The sequence below is a fragment of the Lathyrus oleraceus genome, chromosome 7 (assembly GCF_024323335.1).
Source record: "Lathyrus oleraceus cultivar Zhongwan6 chromosome 7, CAAS_Psat_ZW6_1.0, whole genome shotgun sequence".
NCBI classification, from domain to species: Eukaryota; Viridiplantae; Streptophyta; class Magnoliopsida; order Fabales; family Fabaceae; genus Lathyrus; species Lathyrus oleraceus.
The window spans coordinates 246,015,061-246,027,259 of NC_066585.1; positions in this window are offsets into that span (position 1 = coordinate 246,015,061).

Here is a 12,199-nt window from a genome sequence, read left to right on the forward strand (position 1 = left end):
AGTGTAAGTTAGGCATTAATTCTAGATCAGGGCGAAGCAAGTTTTAGAGTTAATTAAATTCTGACCTTTTCCAAAAAGTATTTTTAAAGATTGAATGTGAGGACGAGAGTTAAGCATTTGGATTTAATTATATAACCTAAGTCAACAGAGCGAGAGTTTGAGATAAGGGTGTTTAAAACGGTCAGTATTTTCTTAAAAAGAGTTTCTGCAACTTTATTGCTTTCAAAATATGGTTTTTGACTTAATTATAAGTGACAACAACATTAATATAAAATCATGGTTTATTCAACAGAGCGAGAGTTTGAGATAGAACCTTTAACCAATAAAGTTAACCGAAACGATTCATTTTAAAACCAAGAAACCGACAAAGACTTGATTCCCTAGTTTTGACGAACTACATACCGATATCCGTTTTATTAATATTTAATCTAGATATTAGTTTAGCTCTTAGTTTTTTCCCCAAACAATCAAACATTTTCACCTTAGATTTACGTAGTAACCTTAGATAACGGTATATCGATTCATAAGTCCCTGTGGGATCGATATCTTTTAAAACTACGCGATAGAACTGTGCACTTGCAGTTTGTATCCCATTCTCGACTCACCCAGTCGAGCGATCAGAATCGGGCGCGAAAGACAAGACTTTCTTGAGCACGAGGTCACCTTCTCGGAACACACGAGGCTTGACCTTCTTATCGAATGCTTTCTTCATTCTCTGCTGATATAACTGACCATGGCACATGGCAGTTAATCGCTTCTCTTCAATCAAATTCAGTTGGTCATAACGACTCTGAATCCATTCAGCATCAGTCAACTTGGCTTCCATCAAGACTCGCATTGATGGGATCTCTACCTCTACTGGGAGAACAACCTCCATGCCGTAAACAAGAGAGAAAAGGGTTGCCCCTGTTGAAGTGCGTACAGATGTACGATAACCATGCAAAGCAAATGGCAGCATCTCATGCCAATCTTTGTATGTAACAACCATCTTCTGAATAATCTTCTTGATATTCTTATTAGCAGCTTCAACAGCCCCATTCATCTTTGGTCTGTAGGGCGAGGAATTATGGTGTGCAATCTTGAACTTAGCGCACAACTCTTCCATCATCTTATTATTTAGATTAGATCCATTATCAGTAATGATCTTATCCGGCACACCATAACGGCATATAAGTTGGTTCTTGATAAACTTCACAACCACCTGCCTGGTCACATTCGCATATGAAGCGGCTTCAACCCATTTGGTGAAGTAGTCAATTGCTACGAGAATAAACCTGTGTCCGTTGGACGCTTTCGGTTCAATCATGCCGATCATGTCGATTCCCCACATAGAGAAAGGCCATGGTGATGAAATCACATTCAGAAGTGTCGGAGGAATATGAATCTTATCCGCATAAATCTAACACTTGTGGCATTTCTTCACATATTTGTAGCAGTCAGACTCCATTGTCAGCCAATAGTAGCCTGCTCTCAGCATCTTTCTTGCCATGGCATGTCCATTGGAATGAGTACCAAATGAACCCTCATGGACCTCAGTCATTAACAGGTTTGCTTCGTGTCTATCCACGCATCTGAGCAACACCATATCAAAATTTCTCTTATACAGCACTTCACCACTGAGGTAGAAACTGCCTGACAACCTTCTCAAAGTTTTCCTATCTTTCACAGATGCCCCAGGCGGGTAGACCTGGTTCTGGAGGAAATTCTTGATATCAAAATACCAAGGCTTGTCATCATTCACTTCTTCAACTGCAAACACGTGAGCTGGTCTATCCAAGCGCATCACAGCAATATTGGGAACTTCATTCCAATACTTGACTACAATCATGGAAGCAAGCGTAGCAAGAGCATCCGCCATCCGATTATCCTCTCGAGGAATATGATGAAAGTCAACTTCCGTAAAGAACGTTGAAATCCTTCTCGCATAATCTCTATACGAAATGAGACCTGGCTGATTCGTCTCCCATTCACCCTTGATCTGATTGACAACCAGGGCCGAATCACCATACACATCAAGATGTTTGATTCTCAAATCAATACATTCTTCTAATCCCATAATACAGGCCTCATACTCAGCCATATTATTCGTGCATTTGAAAGTTAGCCTTGCTGTAAACGGAATATGCGTGCCATGAGGAGTAATGATTACTGCCCCAATTCCATTTCCATACTGATTCACAGCGCCATCAAACACCATCGTCCATCTGGAACCAGGTTCCGGACCTTCATCAAGTGTAGGCTCATCACAATCTTTCATTTTCAAATACAGAATCTCCTCATCTGGGAAGTCGTACTGAACAGACTGATGATCTTCAATCGGCTGGTGCGCTAAATGGTCAGCCAAGATACTACCTTTGATAGCTTTCTGAGCTCGATACTCGATATCATACTCAGACAACAACATCTGCCAACGGGCAATCCTCCCGGTTAAAGCAGGCTTCTCGAAAATATACTTAATTGGATCCATTATGGATATCAACCAAGTTGTATGATTTATCATGTATTGGCGCAAACGCTTAGCAGCCCAAGCCAAAGCACAGCACGTCTTCTCAAGCATAGAGTATCGGGACTCACAATCAGTAAACTTCTTACTGAGGTAGTAGATAGCAGATTCTTTCTTCCCTGATTCATCTTGTTGACCGAGTACACAATCCATCGAGTCTTCAAGAACAGTCAAATACATAATCAGAGGTCTTCCTTCCACAGGCGGAGACAAGATCAGAGGTTCATACAGATATTCCTTGATGCTGTCGAAAGCCTTCTGGAAATCCTCGGTCCAATCATGAGACTGATCTTTCCGGAGGAGCTTGAATATCGGCGCACATGTGGCATTCATGTGGGATATAAATCTGGAAATATAATTCAAGCGGCCAAGAAAACCTCGGACTTGCTTTTCAGTTTTGGGTGCAGGCATCTCTTGTATTGCTTTGACCTTTGCAGGATCAACTTCAATACCTCTCTCGCTGACAACAAAACCCAACAACTTGCCAGAACGGACTCCAAATGTACATTTGTTCGGATTCAGACGAAGTCTAAACTTTCTCAGACGCTGAAAAAGCTTCAACAAATGCTCAACATGTTCAACTTCCGTTCGGGACTTAGCAATCATATCATCAACATAGACCTCTATCTCCTTGTGCATCATATCATGAAACAAGGTAGTCATAGCTCGTTGATACGTGGCTCCGACGTTCTTCAAACTGAAGGGCATCACTCGATAACAGAATGTTCCCCAAGGTATGATGAATGTTGTCTTCTCCATATCTTCGGGTGCCATATTGATTTGATTATATCCGGAAAATCCGTCCATAAACGAAAAGACTTTGAATTTAGCTGTATTGTCTACCAACATATCAATGTGTGGTAGAAGGAAATCATCTTTTGGACTAGCTTTATTCAAATCTCTGTAATCAACACACATACAGACTTTTCCGTCTTTCTTAGGCACAGGCACAATATTGGCCACCCATTGAGGATATGTAGAAGTCACCAGAAACCCCGCATCAATTTGCTTCTGAACTTCCTCTTTGATCTTCACTGCCATATCTGGATGAGTTCTTCTGAGCTTCTGCTTCACAGGCACGCACTCAAGCTTCAAAGGCAGGAAATGTTGCACAATATCTGTATCTAGACCTGGCATGTCTTCATACGACCAAGCAAAGATATCGGAATATTCTCGTAGCAAACTGATCAACCCCTTCTTGACAGACTCTTCAAGGAGTGCCCCAATCTTCACCATACGAACACAATCTTCAGACCCCAAGTTGACTGTTTCCAGATCTTCGAGATGCGGCTAAATGATCTTCTTCTCGTGCTCAAGGAGACGGGTAATCTCATTAGGAATCCCTTCAACATCATCTTCCTCTGCCTCGAATACAGGGAATTCAAAATTGGGAGATGGCGTTGGATCATTATGTTCAATGGGTTTTAGAATCAACCTGCATAATGATTTTGGTTAATAAAAAACTTCAGAATTTAAACAAGCAAATCATTATGCAGATGAAAAATGATTGCTTTTATTCTTGTTTTTATGGTTTTTTGTGATCACTGATTTCATGCAAAAGCAAAAAGTGAAAACAAATGGAAAAACAAATGTTTAACAATGCATTAATTGAATGAAATATCATTGTATAAATGCTGCCAACAATGTCATCACTTCTCCTTTTGGCATGGGAGAAGGGTTTTGAACAAAGTGAACCATTACTCTGATCTATGAATGACTGTAGGAACATCTACAGCGACCCAATTGTGGCAGACACCACCAGGTATGATGAAATTGCTCAAATCCTCTGCGTCCTCTTCCAAGATAGCAGCAGCTTCTTCAGTCTGATCAGCATGGATGAAACCTCCACTCTTGAACAAACCTTGCTCGTTGAATGCCCCGGAAGAATAGCCAATGCCAGGCCGGGATTTGTTGTCTTCAAGCTCGATCATCTTCCCCAAACCAGCAACTGCACCACATTCAATGGCCAGTTTCGCATCGCGATAGAAAGCAAATGAAGGAGACTTCTTCTCAATTGGCTCAGCAATAGATAAATCTTGGAAAGGCGTTCCAACTTCATCCTCAGCATCAATGTATGAGAAGGAAGACAAATGGCTAACCGGGAATAAATCCATCCACAGCACTCTGTCTAGCAAATTCCTCCTTGAGTTCATAGCTCTCTTGCTCTAGATGATCCATCTATCTGGCAGAGGTGGCTCTGGTATAGTACCGGCGAATCAGTGCATCTTCAAAATAAACGAAGAGCAACAGGGATCAGACCACAGGACGGGAGACCGGAACAAACACCTGCTTATGCAAATGATGCATGAAGTGTTTGTGCATATGCTTTGTTTTCATTTCAAAGGAACTCGAGGGTTTTATTTGCAAACTTTGAAAATATTAAGCATTTATTGCATCTGGAAATATCTCATTGGATAATTCTTTGTCTTTCCATATCTGAAAATTTTTGCAAAGAAACCCCTTAAGTTCCTTGAAAAAAAATTCTCATTTTTTGATGATATGGGTGCAGATGAATGCAACAATCACACTCAAGGATCAAGCAAATCACACCAGACAAAGGTCATGGGAAAGCTCATAGTATCCTTAATATCAATCATCCATTTTGGTGGATTAGGGTTTACACCTTATCAACACCCAAGTTCCATTGATATTAACGGTACATGAACCAGCTCAATCATCCTTAATATCAACCATCCGTTTTGGTGGATTATGGTTTTCACCTTATCAACACCCAGGTTCCATTGATATTAACATTGTCTGAATGACTCAACCATGAATCACGGGTTTATTGAGAGTCACGAGCATGGAGTCTCGGTTAAGAACCACCCAAAGGGAGTGTACTAGGGTTTAAACCTGCCGAACATGTTCTATCAGAGGTTCCCATAGTCATCATCCCATCTTTCGAATATTATCGGAGGAACGAATACTCGTATTCCAAAAATATTCTCAAGAGAGACTCTTATGAGTGTAGTATCGCGTAACAATCGCATCAGATCTTACATCTGAACGACTTCCGCACTACGTCCTAAAAATAGGCCAAGATGGGCTTGGTAAACTAAGGTCCTTGGCTTCTAAGGCACGTGATTGAAAGAATAATGCCTAACCACAAATGACTTGTGTGACATTATTAATCCAACATGACCTCCACCAAGTGAATGGACTCGCAAGTCAACTTGCTAAGGAATACTCCACACAAGTCGACGAGACTATGCCATTCTCCTATCCTAAGGTGCACTCGAGTTCGGGTATAGAACTCATCTCACAGAGATCACCAAGCAAACAAGCAATTGTATATCAAGCAATTCAAACATTACAATCAATACAGTTATCCCAAATTGTACAAAAATATGTCATATAACAAATAACAATATCACACAACAAGGGTGAAAAGTAGGCAATACCACCAAGGAGAAGATCCCCAGCAGAGTCGCCACTTTTCTGTAGCGGTGTATTCGTCACTTTATGATTTATTGGTTAAACCAAAAGCAAAGTATACAAAGAATCGAGTCGCCACCGCACTTTTATTTATCCAAAGGAATGGCTAAAAAGCGAACAAAAGCCTAAGAAGTTTTACACATAGAAAACTAATGAAAAGATCAGAGATCGGGGTAAGGGGTAAATTACGCAATGGGAAGGTGTTAGGCACCCAAAACGTCCTAGGTACTCCTAGGGAGCCCTTTTCACACTTGTTGGACGAAATGTTATTTGTTTATGAAATATTTATTGTGCAAACATGATTGAAGGGATGAGAAAAGAATGTACAAGTTATTATTTTTGTGTTTGAACGGATGAACCCGTTGCCTACGTACCTTCCATGAAAGGTAAGGATCAAAACGCCGTAGTTCGGCTAAAAGATTTCCAAAATATGAGTGGGTTCATTTTAAAACAAAAGCCCTAAGGTCTTTCATTATCCACGGGAGAAAACTCAACCTTATACAAACAACAAGTCCACCATGTGAGAAAAGCTTCAACTTGCTAGTGAGGGGTTAACCCTATAATAAGCAAGGAAGTCTTACCATTCAATCACTAAGGACAAAAGGTGAGATTAACATCAACCAACTAGGATAAATCAAACCTATGGCTAATGTATGAAAACTTATCAAGAATGGACAAAGCCACAAAATAATTGAATGGGTGAAATTAACCAATTAGGATTTATTCACAAAAGAGTGGTCAAGATATGATTAGAATTCAATTCAAAGAAGTATTAAGAAAATGAAGTTTGAAAAAGCCAAAGGCTTAAGGCCTAGGTTTCTAATTTGAAAACAAATGAGAATGTTTGCACAATATTTTTCAAGTTTGGGTTAACATGCAAAGAGGGAGGTTTAAAGAAACAAAAGGTGGAAGGTTAGGGAGTGTAAAACTTCTCAGATATTAACATTGTCTTAACGACTCAACCATGAATCACGGGTTTATTGAGAGTCACGAGCATGGAGTCTCGGTTAAGAACCACCCAAAGGGAGTGTACTAGGGTTTAAACCTGCCGAACATGTTCTATCAGAGGTTCCCATAGTCATCATCCCATCTTTCGAATATTATCGGAGGAACGAATACTCGTATTCCAAAAATATTCTCAAGAGAGACTCTTATGAGTGTAGTATCGCGTAACAATCGCATCAGATCTTACATCTGAACGACTTCCGCACTACGTCCTAAAAATAGGCCAAGATGGGCTTGGTAAACTAAGGTCCTTGGCTTCTAAGGCACGTGATTGAAAGAATAATGCCTAACCACAAATGACTTGTGTGACATTATTAATCCAACATGACCTCCACCAAGTGAATGGACTCGCAAGTCAACTTGCTAAGGAATACTCCACACAAGTCGACGAGACTATGCCATTCTCCTATCCTAAGGTGCACTCGAGTTCGGGTATAGAACTCATCTCACAGAGATCACCAAGCAAACAAGCAATTGTATATCAAGCAATTCAAACATTACAATCAATACAGTTATCCCAAATTGTACAAAAATATGTCATATAACAAATAACAATATCACACAACAAGGGTGAAAAGTAGGCAATACCACCAAGGAGAAGATCCCCAGCAGAGTCGCCACTTTTCTGTAGCGGTGTATTCGTCACTTTATGATTTATTGGTTAAACCAAAAGCAAAGTATACAAAGAATCGAGTCGCCACCGCACTTTTATTTATCCAAAGGAATGGCTAAAAAGCGAACAAAAGCCTAAGAAGTTTTACACATAGAAAACTAATGAAAAGATCAGAGATCGGGGTAAGGGGTAAATTACGCAATGGGAAGGTGTTAGGCACCCAAAACGTCCTAGGTACTCCTAGGGAGCCCTTTTCACACTTGTTGGACGAAATGTTATTTGTTTATGAAATATTTATTGTGCAAACATGATTGAAGGGATGAGAAAAGAATGTACAAGTTATTATTTTTGTGTTTGAACGGATGAACCCGTTGCCTACGTACCTTCCATGAAAGGTAAGGATCAAAACGCCGTAGTTCGGCTAAAAGATTTCCAAAATATGAGTGGGTTCATTTTAAAACAAAAGCCCTAAGGTCTTTCATTATCCACGGGAGAAAACTCAACCTTATACAAACAACAAGTCCACCATGTGAGAAAAGCTTCAACTTGCTAGTGAGGGGTTAACCCTATAATAAGCAAGGAAGTCTTACCATTCAATCACTAAGGACAAAAGGTGAGATTAACATCAACCAACTAGGATAAATCAAACCTATGGCTAATGTATGAAAACTTATCAAGAATGGACAAAGCCACAAAATAATTGAATGGGTGAAATTAACCAATTAGGATTTATTCACAAAAGAGTGGTCAAGATATGATTAGAATTCAATTCAAAAAAGTATTAAGAAAATGAAGTTTGAAAAAGCCAAAGGCTTAAGGCCTAGGTTTCTAATTTGAAAACAAATGAGAATGTTTGCACAATATTTTTCAAGTTTGGGTTAACATGCAAAGAGGGAGGTTTAAAGAAACAAAAGGTGGAAGGTTAGGGAGTGTAAAACTTCTCAGATGTTCACCTCTTGAGATCATATATAGATGATTCAAGTGATTCCTTTGGAATAGGCAAAGAGCAATAAGCAAATAAACAAAACAGATGGATACCGGATGCCAATCAATGGACTTACACCAATCTCACAAACAAACATGGATACCGGAGACCAATCAATGGATTTACACCAATCTCCTAAAACAAAACTGGATACTGGATGCCAATCAATGGACTTATACCAATCTCCTAAAACAAAGAAACAATGATACCATATGCCAATCAATGGACTTACACTAATCTCACAAAACAAAAATGGATATCGGATGCCAATCAATGGACTTATACCAATCTCCTAAAACAAACACAAACATGGATACCAGATGCCAATCAATGGACTTATACTAGTCTCCCACCATATCATAGGAACAACTGCCAAGTAATGGACTTATGCTTGTCTCCTCCATGGACAAAGCAAAATGCTATAAAGCAAAGTTTATGAAATGATATACAAATGATGATGATAAAATGCACAAAGGCACACTCAAGCAAATATGCACAGATGAATCAAGTAAGCAAACAAACGAGTCAATTAGCACACACTATATACAATCAATTAGGCTCAAGCAAGGTTAGGCTTTACAGCCAATCTGGAATGGGGTAATTTGTGCTCTTAACCCTAACATTGAGAGTTAGGGTGAAGCAGATGAAATGGAGATGAGGGGTGTGCCTCATAGCTCTTATCCCTGGCCTGGGAGAGCTTTGAATAATAGAAGGTGTGGGAGTTCAGAAAGTTGGAACTCTTCTCCACAAGTGAATGACTCTATAAGATCTTGGGTTAGTATTCACAATGCATCAACACATTGTGTGAGCAAAGGAATGACACACTGAATAGCAGGAGATGGACTACACATCTCTTTTATCTGCCAATTGCCTCATAAGAGGACTTTTCCTGCTTGGGACAAAAAGTAAACAATCACAAGCATTGCCTCTTAAGGAGGGCTTCAGACAGGTGCCTGCCCACATAACAGGACAGGTCTTCCAGACTATATGAAGAAGAGAGGTTATACCTAAGTGGTTAAGCAACCAAGCAAAAGCAAGTTCAAAATGAACTTAAAGCAACTAATGTACCTGTGGAAACATCAAACAAATCAGTACAAAGTTCAGACAATCAAACAACAGTCAATAAGCAACAAACAATCCCAATGTACACAATGTGTAAGCCAAAGGTCAAACTCAAATGAGTTAACATCAACCTACAAAACACACAAAGATTAGTAATCAAAGGCAAACATCAATGCTCAAATGATGGAGCATCAACAACTATGAAACTTGGATGTTCAACCTGAAATCAAAGCTCAAATGTGAGAGGCAAACCACTAGGTCAAAGCCTAGGGTCAAAGATGGAGAAAAAATTCAAAACAGAAGCTGAAAATTAACATGAATCAACTTCAAACACATCTTAAGACAATCCAAAAGGTCTCACATCAATATCATTAACCAAAAGCATTTCATGATCAATTGAAATTCAAGGCAATTTTAAAGCTCAAATGTGACCACCCAGAATGAAAAATCTCAATTAAATCAGAAATGATTCAAATAATTCCAACAAAATTCATGCTCATTCACAACATCCATAATATGCATCACACAAAAAATCAGGACAATTGGAGATCAATAGGCAAGGCAAACACATCACATAAGTTGAACAGGCAAAGGTGTGACACAAATTGTCACACCAACTTAACATGATCATAAAACAGAAATGACAAATGGTAAAAATACCAAATCAACACCAAAATGTCAAGCAACATGTCTAGTTTCATCATGCAAATTTTCAGATTCATTGGATTAACAACCAGCATTTCACAAATGATATAGCAAGGCAAGGTACAAAATGGATACATGTTCACAAACCCTAACACAAAAAATAATCCAGCCAGGCACAATTTATGGAAAAATGATCACAAAATAATAGACAAGATAAGGAATGCAATGCAAAAAACCACATAATTTTTGGATCAATTTTCAATTATATATGAATTTTGAAAGATGATGAAAAATTAAAAAATGATGAGAAGCATGTACATGGAAATATGGAGGGAAAGGAAAATAATATGAAGCATTTGAAAATATGCATTGGCGCGGAATCGAAGTGAAGCATAATTCAAATAGTGGCGCGCTCAACTGAATGAAACTCATCGTTTCATTAAAGACATGGCATGGTCAAAGCGCGGTCAAAGCAATGGACCAATCAGAACACAGCATGACAATCAGCATGCACCAATCACACGCGAGCCCTATTCTAACATACTGGAACGGATTTGCGTTGCAGAAAGTGAATCAAAAGCGTGGCCTAATCATGAACAGCATCATCTTCATCATGGATCATGAACAGTGCAGATGCAGCAAGAACAATTTCTCCAGAATTCAAAATTGAACATACTAACACGTAGATCTTTCATCCTAGGTCACGAATCAACTAACAACTAAGCATAATTCCTCATGTTAAGATCAAATCGAGCAAATCAAGTTTAATGCATGGATCTTTAATCTAACATATCTAACTCAATTGTGCATGAAAATTTATGGTTCAAAGCTCAAATTAACCAGCAAATCAAGATCTATAACAACATCATAATAATTTTAAGAAATGAGAGATTCGATTCAATGACCTCTTGAAGAGCAGATCTGGATTTATGTTGATTCAAGCCTTGCAATGCTCCAAACTTCTTCTATAATGTTTGTGAAGTTGATTGGATGAGAGCTTGAGGTTCAATTGTGCACGAATCCTCCAGAATTTGGATTCACCATTGTTGCTTCAATCTCAAAAAATGCTTCAATGCTGCACTGTTTTCTTCAATTCCACGTGTAAACCTGCTCAAGAACAACTCAGAAACAAGGATCAAGCAAGAGGAATGGATTGAATGTGAAGAAATTGCGAGAAATTTCTGAGAGAAAATTTTTGGTGTTTTGATCTAGATCTGAAATTGTGATTGTTGTCCATGCTGAAAATAGTTAGGGTTTCATTTATATATGCTATGCTAATCACCCTTCTAATCATGTTTAGCCAATGGTAAGTGGAATTAGCAAAATGAGGTGTTTGTGCAATTTAGCTTTTTCACCCTATGCATGAAAATGCATGGTGAACAGTGCACGGGATTGTGTTTATTTTCACTCAAAAAAATCATTTTGGAGCTAAAGGCAATGGTGGAATGTTCAAATAATGCACCAATTTTAAACTTCATATTTTCCCTCCAAGAATCAAGTGAAATGGCAAATGCTAATATGATGATAATTGATGAAATGCAATGCATGATTTGGAATTTAGAGGTCAAAATAAGAACAATGCAAAAAGAACCATCCAATTTGGAGTTTTGGTTGAGAAGTTATGCCCATTTGAATCTTCATACACACTTTGCCATGTTTTGATCATATCTCCTTATCCACACATGAGAAATTGATGATCTTGGACTTTTTGGGAATGGGAGAGAAAGATCTACAACTTTCATGTTCAACAAAATTTCATTTGAAGCCTTTTTGATGATGTAATTTGAAGTTGAAGTTGGGTTAAAACCTTTCCATTTTTGGCAAATTCAAATTATAGATCACTTTCTATTTTTGGAAAGTTTTGACCTGACTTTAAATTCTTCAATGTTGATGTTTGAAATGTCAAATGAGACTTGTTTGAACATGAATGAAGTATTTCTAAGCACTTCCC